This window comes from Rhagoletis pomonella, unplaced genomic scaffold (assembly GCF_013731165.1).
Source record: "Rhagoletis pomonella isolate Grant_MI unplaced genomic scaffold, Rhpom_1.0 Rhpom_scaffold_01289, whole genome shotgun sequence".
NCBI lineage: Eukaryota > Metazoa > Arthropoda > Insecta > Diptera > Tephritidae > Rhagoletis > Rhagoletis pomonella.
Window position 1 is genome coordinate 35,339 of NW_023459843.1, and position 12,111 is coordinate 47,449.

The 12,111-nt window shown below is 39.0% G+C and overlaps 1 pseudogene; it reads right to left on the bottom strand.

Moving 5' to 3' along the window:
• Positions 1-1,954: 1,954 nt before the first annotated feature.
• On the bottom strand, positions 1,955-11,976 carry LOC118752181 (annotated as a pseudogene).
• Positions 11,977-12,111: the final 135 nt, after the last annotated feature.

Genomic DNA, 12,111 nt, shown 5'->3' on the forward strand with positions numbered 1-12,111 from the left:
ATATAAAGCCGAGTTTTCATTAGAAAATAAAATTACACAAATGTCTGCCACAAAAAAAATATGCAATAAAATGTACTGCGTTAGCAATCAAGATGGAAATTACCAAAACTACAACCACTGTCGGACAGGCGATCCTTCCTATCAATCATATTTGTCTACAACTTCTTATCAGGAAGCATACAATGCCAATAAATTCGCCATCTCTTCAAAGCGAATGAGCCAACTCTACAATTACGCGGTTGTAAGCCTTTTTTTTTTGAAGGCTACATATCGTCACCTGAGTGGAAGATCGCCCTATCTCGGCAGCCAGTTCTAAAACGTCCTATTTTAGAAAACTTTTCAAGAACGCCCTACTTCAGAACTTCATTGAATAACACCCTATTTCAGAATTTGCTTGAAAAACGCCCTATCTTAGAATTTGGTTGTAGAACGCCCTCTCAGCACAAGCAGAAACCAAAAACTAAAATGTATGAAGAATTTTTAAATATCATCTACATTTTGTAGCATACTTTTAGGCACCCTAGGTATGACTACAGCCACTTTTGCGAGTTTAGTCGCCTCATGGGGAAAGACTTATCAACCAAAGCTTTCATGAATGTTCTCATATAAGCACGAAAAATATGCAACATATTTTACTCCGCCATCCGCCTGTTAAGTCATTTAGAAGGTTTTTTCAGCAATCAAAATCTAGTTTAGTACTTTTCCGAACCCCACTGCAGCTAAATTCTTCAAAATTCTCTAGCTAGAAACTAGAGGCGCAACAAGTACGCAACGTTAAATTACTTATCTCTCGTACTACCAGAATTGGCTGATTCCCCTTTGCATCTTTTACTCCTTCATATTGCATATTGAGCGTAGCGATGATCAGAACTCTACTGCAGGATTTTTGCGTATTTAAGGCTAACAGTTTATATGTTTATCAGATTTGGATATTGATGATTTTTCGTTAAGTGAAAATCCTTGAAAGAATAAAAATATATGAAACTTATTTTAGTTCAGTTTTTAGCAACCAATACAGCACAATGCCGCTTGTTTTCCACCTTCATCCCCACTATACTTAATATATGTAGATACATGTTTCTTTGACTCATTTTCGCATATGCACCAGGAAGTAGGAAAAACGGCACTAGTTAGTATATTACGATAAATGTAATAGTTTTTTTTATTATTATTCACATTACTACTATCATTAATATATGTATGCATGTGTATATTTATGTATATGAGTTGGCATGCGCAGAACCAATGTGCAGCATTTATATAATTCAAAATTTAAACCAATATAAATCCGCAAATTTCGCCTATAAAGAATTAGGCGTGTTGCCAGTAAATGTATTAATTTTTGTATTATCAAATAATTTACAAACAATCAATCGAGCTCTTTCGCGCTACCGAATGTTTTGCTCTCTGCTTCACTCAATTTCTATTCTACTTATTATTCGCGCAACGACGCCTACCACAATAATAAAAAATCGTTTCTCCACTACAATTATTCCATAGTTGCTAATTATTGTTATTTATATACAAATAGATTTTAGTCGTGTTGTAAAATATGAATGTGTTTATGTAACTAGATGTGTGTGTGTGCGTACTTGCTTATATGTAGAATTTAAAATATGTACGTAAACAACTAATATTATATGTAATGTATATAAACTAAATTTGAAATGATTATGTTTAAATAAAACGAAGATTAATATTAAGCTAATCAATCGCTTATTCTTACTCTCTGCATTGAAACACAAATGTTTCTGAATAAACGCATGCGATAGTTTTTTGTAACGTGTTTAACAAACTTATGGAAAATTCAGCTCGTTTGCCTTAAACCAAATTATTTTCCGCCTGTTTATGACGGCAAGCGTTTTATTTAATTTTCAACCGATTATCTGATCTAATGTGTACTTTCTGTAGTGAGTGATTTAGCAAAATTTTCTGTTTATATACACTCCTATTATTAGGCTTAAAAATGATTTATGCTTAAAACTAACGAATGTTAGGGGATTACAATTAGCCAACGCAAATGCTAATGCATGCCTCTTTCGTTTACATTCATTTCATGCTTTTGTTTTAGGCCGCAGCCTTGCTTGCTTTATTCTGTTGCGTTTTCTTACGACGTTGCTGCGGCATGAGCACGCAACGTTGACGGCGCGCACGCTGTTGTGCACGTGACAGTGGACGGCGAATCTTACACATTTGTGTTTTTTCAGGACTTCTTTAAGCCCGACTGGCGTCCGCTACTTGCAGTTTGTGGCTCGTTTGCAGCTGGTGTCATTGTTACAGTTGTGGTGGTGGTGGTTGTTGTTGTTGTTGCCACTGCAGCTTGCACTGCATGCAGCTGACAGTATACATTCATTTTCTCTTCAATCAAGTCCCAATTGGCCTCTCGTGCACATGGCACATGTGCCGCTGCTTTGCATTCACGCTGTAGGCAACATACAATTGCACCAGGTTTGTTACACAACGTACATTGGTAGTGAGTGCTATTCCAGACCGATGCATCGAGTCCCACGACCCGCACCCCAACCAAAAATACATCCGGTGCCCAGACGATGCAATCCTCATGCAGCCACACTTCGTAACTGCTTTCTGACACTTTAGTCATGCCAAGAAAATTCTGTTGCAATGCCTCGTCTGCGGTACAATCCAGTGGATCAACGTCTGGCAGGACGATAGGTGTGCTTGTGTCAATCGATTTCTTCTTCTTTTTACCCTGCAAAGGGGAATTGCTATTGAGTAGCTCTCTTGTGAGTGGCGTGCTTGATATACTCACCCCACCGGGTGTGCGCGTTGCGCCTGTGCTCGCTCCTATACCCAACGCGCTATTCTTAGCTGGAACCACTGGCAGATTTCGAGGATTAGTCTGTACCATATCAATGCGCCTTCGCTTGCTTAGGAAAATTGAATCCAAATCGAGAGCATCGGGTGCCTTAATTGCTGCCTTATACTCTTCACAATCAACTGTGACCAGATAAGGTCCAAATAAATCACCAAGGCCCATGCGATGAGGTCCTCGCTTGCAAAATACACAAATCCACGTTGAATCGGTTGTGTCTGCATCGTACTTGGTACTCAACGTTGACGAGTGCAAACCTCGCAGATTCTTCCGATCGTGTGCATACCCGGCCGCGCCTGGTGGTTTCTTGAGTTGGCGCGCGCCCGCATGCTTCTCATTAATATCCTCAGCATTCAGTGGCGCATTCACTACACTTATGCTGCCATCCTGTTTCACCAAAATGAAAGGTGATTTATTTTTTATTTGCTCCGCAGTAGCAGTAGACGATTGCGTAGCTGGCGCCTCGTTTTCTAACGAATTTTGTGGCTGTTTACGTCGTTGTTGTTGCTTCCCCGTCAACTTTTTCTTACCAGCACCCTTGCCCGCATCCGCAGCACGGCTGGGACGTTTGCGTGTGTCCTGGGTTTTCCGTCCCTTGGCGTTTTTGGGTGCCGCCTTTGCATTACTTCCGCTGCCACCGGCGGCACGCGATGCTGCTTCTTTGGCTGTGCTAGCAGCCGCTATCTTAGCCGCAAGGGCTGCAGCTGCAGCGGCAGAAGTGCTCGGCTGATCGTCATCATCATCCAAGCATATGATTACGTCTTTGCTATTGGCGCTGTTATTGATAGAGTAATTATTATTCTTTTTAGCAGCCGTCGAACGCTTCGCGCGCTGTGGACGCGTATCCGTATAGTCGGGATCATCATCTAGCGAAATGCGCAAATTTGACGGATCCATAGCAATTGAGAGACGCCGCCGTGGTGGGCCGCTTCTTCTGCCAGCAGCAGCCGATGGTCCTATCGGAGCATCACTCGTCTTTGTGCTTTCATTAATATCTACATTCTGAGCAGCTTCATCCAAAACTGGAGAGGCAGTAGGTGGCGTTTCTGAAATTGGTTTTCGAACTGGACTAGGTAACGTGGATTTCTTGGCGGCCTTAGTCGGCGGTGGACCATCAGTACGCACATGCAGCGGCGCACTTACATCCTTAGCACAAGTATTTGCAGACTGGTCCAGTTCCGGACTCTCCTCGTTTAGCAATGCGCTTTGAGGCGTACTGGTGTTTGTGGACAACTCTAATGCTAAGCTTAAATCGCGCACCACCTCAGTTGTATTGGCGGGTGGCTGCGAAGCAATATCTTCCGGCTCTTGGAGAATTGGTTCATCTTCGATACCGGCAAACATCTCCTCCAACTTGTTTTCAACCTGACAGAAATTTTTGTTAAAAATAAGATAGTAAGCGGAAATTTCTCAAACTTACCTCCTCAAAAGAAGCTGTAGCTGTGTCTGTTTTGTGTACATTCAAATCCAAGGGTTCATTATCACCCAATTGTGTGGTTGTTTTCTTGTTACTGTCCGAAGGCTGATTTTTTTTCTTCTCATCATCCACGATAGTTTCAGTCGAAGCTATAGTAGCGCACTGGTCTCCCTGTGTTTTGCTCGTCATATCCCTTGTTGCCGGTTTACTCCCACTGCTGCTATGACTTGAGTTGCTGCAACTGGAACTGCTCGACGAACTGGAGCTACTGTGGCTATTACTTTGCGGACTGAGTGGTGGCGTATGACGCGAGCGAATATCTACTTCCGTTTGAATGTTTATACCAGCAGCACTATCACTATCTGTTTTTTTTTGTAGGGGCAGCAGGCTTGTCGCCATTAGATCCATCCGCATGTTGCAATTCCGATTGCATTAGTTCTTTGCGTAATTCATCGGCCGCCATAGCATTATCACTCATTGTCATACACCTGCTTGGTGCGTTTCCAATTGCGCCATATGAATTGCTAGATCCATTTGAATTGGAGTTATATTCAGCGGCATTGCGCAGCTTTAGCGCTTGCCGTTGTTTTTTGGTTTTTGGGCTGCCACTGCTGAGTATGCTGCTCTCTCGTTCGCCGACACTTTTGATACTAGAATTACTATTCGCATCTGCAACCGGTATACTTTCATTTGTAGTGCTAGCAATCATGGCGCTGATCTTGTCAATTGTCTCTACTTCTGAGTCCACAAACGTTTCGGACATTGTTCGTAATGTAGGCGTATTTGCTACTGCCGTTGGTATGCGGCCATTCTCCACGGCCTGGTTTGTTGGTGAAGATGGTGTGGAGGCTATTGACATCTTTTCGTGTTGTATGTGTAGCGTGTCCAAGCTTGTTGTAGCAGTGGGAGGAGATTTATTTAGGTTGCTGACAGGCGACTTGCTGCAATATGGTTTTTATATCAAGTTTATTAAAATTAGCAAATCAAATAAGTAAGAGAGATTACTCACATGTCACATTTGCGTGGCGAGCGTCTCATTTGTTCTGGTGGAGAAGACTTTGGACTTCTAGGAATGTTGTTCCGAGCCAATTGCTGCCGGTGTTGCTGAACATCCGCTCTGCTTTGGTTCGACATCAAAACATTGTCAAAGTCTACAGCATCATGCTCAGTAATTCCTGATTGGCCTTCGCCGCTGCCGCCCTTTTGTAGGCGGTGTCGAAAACCGGCACTCCCACCACCACCACCTCCACCACTGCTATTGCTATTCGAGTCCAGCGACTCGCAATGCGATGAAACAGCTTCCGGCGACGGCGATTCTGCGCTGTCGGGTATGCTATTTGTTTTGGGTACACTGCTCCCGCTTGTTGAATACGGAATATTAGCAGCGGCACTAGTTGCTGCCGGTAATAGATCAGCTGTTATGGTATTACTGCCGTGAGGCGACGATTTCTTCATATCAGTTACATGCATATTATATGTCGAGGACTTTGATGCGTTGGATGCAACAGCCGACGTGTCCTCTGGGCGCGTGAGATTACTAGGATTGCTGTGAAGTGACTGCGTGCTCATGGAATGGGGCATCGGTGGCGATGGATTTTGTTGATGTGACTGTAGAGGCTGTTGCTGTTGTTGATGCTGTTGGTGTTGTTGCATGCGTGGTGACGCTTGCTGCTGATGTTGTTGCTGCGTTTGATGCATTGGCGGGTGTATGTGTTGTTGTTGCGATGAAACATGATGCTGTTGGTTCTGCTGCGACAATTGTTGCTGTTGTTGCGCCGATTGTGGTGGCAAAAGACTGTGTGAGTGTGAGTGTGCGTGCGGATGCGGTGGGTAAAGTATAGCATGTTGTGGCGGTGGCGGTGGCAAGTGCTGTGACATATGCTGCTGCTGCGAATGCTGCTGATGGGGATAAGCGCCCTGTTGGGGCGGTTGCTGCTGCAAATGCATTTGATTGTAATCCATACCATGTAAAGGACCACCAGATTGCTGATGCATAACAGGAGATTGTGGGGTGGGCGGCGTGTGCGGGCCGTTATGTTTCATTGTAGATTGTGAAGGATTGTTGAAAGGTGAATGTTGCTGCTGCTGCTGCTGCTGTTGATGATGATGTTGGTGTTGTTGTTGTTGTGCATGATAATTGCGCATTGGTGAGTCTTAGGAAGCGAAAATGTGAAAGCAACGTTAAGAACTATACGATTGAAATAAATTAAAAATTTAATTTACGTTTTTTGGGAGAAACCTGCGCTTGTTGCTGATGCTGCTGCTGTGATTGTTGTGATGCATGTGGTGTCATTTTATTGGATATAAGCGAAGGATAATTACAATCTTTGCTGACCAACTCCACAGGCTTGTTCACACCCTTGGGCTGCATCTAATAAAATTAAAACACGCGATATTTTCACTTGTATTATTCTATTGTTAAATAAATACCTCAGCCTCATAGTTGCGTGCTAAATGTGACAATTTTCCATAGCCATCACCCAAGTGTGTAGGCGCATCGTTCGATTCGCGCATATATGAATGAACAGGGCTCGGACCACCACCACCACCACCACCACCGCCATTGCTGCCACCAGCGCCATTATTGTTTCCACCTCCTGTAGTTGACCCACTAGAATTTGTGCCACTGGGTGGCAGCATTCCTTCGCAATCGTTGCCGTTGGTATTCATATATTTACCGGAACCCTGGCTTGCTGCGGGTGATGCCGGCGATTGCGGTGTAGCACTTTGCATGCCATGGGTGGCTGGTGAAGTTTGCAGCGCCGATAATTGAGAATGATGTGCGTGCTGTGATTGTTGTTGGTGTTGTTGTTGTTGCGCTAAACTACAGGGCGAGTTCGGTTTTAAGTTATGACAAAAAAAAAACCAAAGTAAAAATGGAACAGCTTTTCTAAAAATTTATAATTTAATAACTTACATCGGGTAACTATTTGGCCCATGCAACTGTGATTGCTGCTGCTGCTGTTGCTGTTGTTGTTGTTGTTGCTGCTGATGCTGATGCGCCTGCTGCTGGTGTGAATGTTGCTGGTGCTGATGAGGCGGTAAAGAGCCTGGCGGCTGTGGGGTAGCACCATGCTTATGACCACCATACTCATGTGGCAACATGCCGGGCGCGTGGCCCCCCAACTGCTTTGTTCAGAGGAGAGCTGGAGCTACGACTCGATTGTAGTGATAAGTCCATCGAATCGAAAGGTGGTAGTAGCGAACGTGGCAGCAAAGTATTCATCTGATGTTCGAGCTATGAAAAGGTAAAGTTAAAATTTGTATACATATTTCCAAAGTTAAAAGACTCAAGCACCAGCTAACGTATGATGTATTTACATAGAATAACATAAGGGTTTATACATTCATACTAGTTTCTGGATTAATCTACGACCACGTTAGTATCCCAGTACCAATTAATAAAGGCAGTACTAAGAAGAGTAAGTTCATTAAATGTAATTAAATAGAAGTGCTAAACAAGGTGTGAGCAACATAATGTAAATGAAAGACTATAAAGAAAATTTGAAAGTTATGAAAATTACAGTGTTAAAAAAACACGGAACACACCCTAAATTTTTTTATAGATATGAAAAAAAAGTTTTTTATTATTTAAAATTAACTTAATATAGAAAGACCCTATCGCTACGATGACCAAATTTCTGTGGACCGAAATTGGGACACTTCTAAAGCATCGAATCCGAGCGTAAAATTTTGTTTTTAGAATAAAAAGACAACATCTTTTATATACAATATTATTTAAGACAAAACAAAGAGAAAAAAACTTGAACAGCGATCTCAAAAATATATACAAACAATATATACGGTGGCGAGAATGTAAATAGGGAAAAGACATTTTAGCAAGTTTTGGCTACTTTTCTATATCTAAAAAATGTTTATGACCTTTTTATGAAAATGTACCTTACTAATATCTAAAAAAAAAACAGTAAATCAAGATTTCAAACTTTGTAGAACATTGATCAAAATTTTAAAACGTTTAATCAGATTATTAGAATTTTCGAGAGCATGCAATCATCATTTTAGTTTAAGTGCAAGTTCGAAGAGGCTTGGACTTACCGTTGATTTTTGACTATTTTTTGTTCGCGCATTTTCTTCTATATAAAGTATGTTCGAAAATTTGTTTGTTGGGGAAATGGCCAACACCTTCTACAAAAAAATTACCAAATTTGCACTTCGCTTTACTCAGAGAATTTCTAAGAAATATATTTAAATCAGTGTACGAAAATAAACTATGTATATTGTACGTTACTATTTCGTTTCGATTATTACTTTAACCTTTCGGTACATTACGAAAACAAAACGGCTGAGTTCACTTTGGCGATAGTACACTACAGTAGGTAGTAGTTACATACGAAACAACAAACGAAATGAATCGTGCAGAGAAAAATATATGTATGTATGTACATATATGCAATAACTAAATACAAAAAACGAATGGCTGCAATGAATAAAAAAAAAATCGTTTTTTAATTGAATTGCATATGAAAATTTACAGAAAAAAATATTTTTCACGTAATTGAAACGTTTGCATACATATAAAACGTACAATATGGTACAATTGTCACAAACGAAAAGCAAACGTTTCTCGTTGGGGAAAATGACAGTGAATCTTACAATTTGTTTCTGACTATGTACAAAACTGTACAAAACCACAAATGATATGATGATCGATGAGCAAATGGGAATTGTTTTGTACAGTTTATTTTCGTACCCTGATTTAAAAAGCTCAATATTATGATAAAATTTTTTTGAATTTCGCAAATTTTTGTACGAAGTTTGATTTAAAAGCCACACTTTTATAAAAAAAATAATAAACAATAAATAATCCAAAGGGGAATGGCCAAGGAATGCTAAAATTTAATTTAATTCCCCCATTTAAATTTTCGCCATTGTATCAACATTTTATATTTTTTTATAATTTCACTAAATTCAAGTTAGAATCGTTTCATTACAAAAAAGAAAAACTTAACAAAAAGTTATAAAAACCTTAAAAAAAACCTTGACAAGAATGATGACAGCAATATGGCGAGATTTCCAGTTTGACAAAATAAAACATAACCAAAATTCATAGAAAATAAGGATGATGGCTATGTTTGTAGTTCCCCTATATTCTATGTTCTTTGTGATAACGAAAGTGCTACCATGTTTGTATGAATAATTGTTTTTGGGCTAGAGCACAGGAAGAGAAGACTCTTGTTAACTTAATAAATAATCTGAAGATCGGTACTTAATCGTTACAAATATGAAAAATCGGGACACTTGTACATCCCGACTTTTAAAAAATAATCAGCGGGACCATTTTCTCAAAATTGGTACTGTCCTGCCAAAATCGGTACGAATGGTCACCGTAACCATAGGAGATAAAAGTTGAATGTTCCATAACGCCGAACTACAAAATATTGACAGTGTAAAAGTTATCGAAACGCCTCGCTAGAGCAATCAGCGCATCAGAGACAAAGTTTATGCTTCGTCTGTTATTGTTTACCATGGGTGTTTTAAAAATGGAAAATTCAGAAAAATTGTTCATTGCTATATTGAATATTTAAAATATGAAATGTATATGGTTGCAATGTGTCGCAACTCTGCATATACAAACAGTTTGAATACCGCAGTATAACAGTATCCAAACATTGTATTGATACGTTTAGGAAGTCAGCCAAAACTACGGAACCATGTAAGTTCGATGTTATCTATACCAATCTATTCGAGTTTTTTTAGCATAATTTCCCTGTCGATCATATCGACGGCTCTATTAAGGCCCACAAACACCTCCAAGGTGGAATTCAGGTCCTCCTTACAATGTGATAAAATCAATTTTAGCGCTGTTTTTAATGAGTGAATAGCCCTAAAACCTGACTGCTACTCGGTGAATGTTTTATTTGACTCATTACAGTTTATTAGTTGATTTTTTACAACCGTTTACAGTATTTTTCCTGAATTTGGAAGAGTGTTTATTGGCCTAAGTTCCTCGGATTTCATGGTGTTTTTGTGACCTTTTTTATTGGGACAATGGCTGAAGTTTTCCATTCTGTCGGTACTATTCCCAACTGAAAGCTTTTATTTACAAATAGGGCGTAAAAGTGGACCATATATTCAACTGAGTCTTTGATTGCACCCACGGATAGTAAATTATTTCCACCAATTTTTATCTTAAACTTCTTCACTATATGGATAATCTCATCTGTACTAACTTCACAAAATTTTAAGGTCCCTTGAATATTTTCCTGTCGAATCGGATCACAATTAAGGTTTTCTATATTCCTATTAATATCAACGATACTATCCACAAAGTAGTTATTTAATTTGTCAGCGATTCAGTACTATTTCTATATATTTTTCCGTTGATTAGAACTTCTTTAATGTTTTCTTTATAATATGTATTATTGACAATACACATCGTCGTGAAATGCAAAAAGCCGAAGGGCCTTTCTATATTAAGGTATAAGGATAAGGCACTTTAGAAGGCGTTCCTTTATTGTGGGAAATTTAATGAACTTATGTATCTCGTATTTTTACACCCTCCAAATGCACAACTCATTTTTCCATTGAAAAGAGGAAAACGACATAAACATAAATATGCCGTAGTTATCTCTATTTCAGTAGTAACCTCTTTTTAAATTACTACATTTCATTAACCTGTGAGAAAATATTAAAAAAAAAAAACAAAATCAGATGTAATTTTTGTCTATAGAAACTTTTATTTCATGCATAATTACTTTACAGCTGTCAAAAGGGGATGTCCCACAAGTCACCAACTTTAAATATGTTTTAATATTTCTATGAAGGTTATATAAATCTCATTTTTATTGAAAGCCAAAGCATATAATGCATATTTTTCAACACAAATACATCGTTCGAGAAAATTAAATGTTTTGGCTAAAACTCATCTTTGAGTGCACAAGGGTAAACTAGAGTTCCTTTCAGTGTCCCACTAGTCACATTCATTCAAATGATAGTTACATAAAACTAAGAAATCATTTGGTATTTTTAGTTAAAGCAATTTTAAACATTAGTTATCGTTCTATGGTAAACAAAATATCTTTCGCTGCTGTATAAGTTCCGGCGAGATTTCGATAAATTTGTCATAGTACCAGCAAAAACAATAAGGGCCGGTTGCTCAAAGCCTGGTTGACGTTAACCGATGATTAGTGTCAACCAGGCTTTGAGCAACCGGCCCTAAGTGGAACTACCGTCTTTTTTGTAGCAAGCTACCTTAACTTGTTTTCGGGTGTATTCCGTGATATTTTCTTAATTTTTTTTTGTTTGAGATAGCACTGTGTTATCAAAGAAAGTACAAAAGTAAAACAAACTTTATCATTTGTATCAATAGTATTAAACTAATTTCTAAGCTCTTATTTTGGAAAATCAGTTTCGAAAATAATATGTTATAACTTTTACGGCCAAAAAGGATTTAAAATTTCGAAAACTCTTTAAGAAAAGAACAAAGAATTTTATGGCAATTGAAAAAAACAAATACTAAATAAAGGCTGTTGTTCAAAATTCATTGAAAATAGGTAGATACAACAGTGTAGTTAAAATTAGATAATCTAAATATCGTATAATTTTTCATATTTAATCAATTTACATTTTTATGATTGGCCGACATGAAATTATAAAGGGAATCCGGTGGCGGCGCCGGTGCATGCCATGCCGATGGTGATCGCACCATAGGGCGTTCGTTGGACATGTGCGCCAATTGGGGCTGCCTCGGTATATACGATGGAATCTGTTTTTAAGTATAGGAGAGCATTAAAAGACATATATATATAAATATATGTATATACTATATACATATTCCTACAAAGGCATGCGTGTTTGTAGGTATGTAAGTGAGGTATGAGTACTTGAGTAAAATTCAATA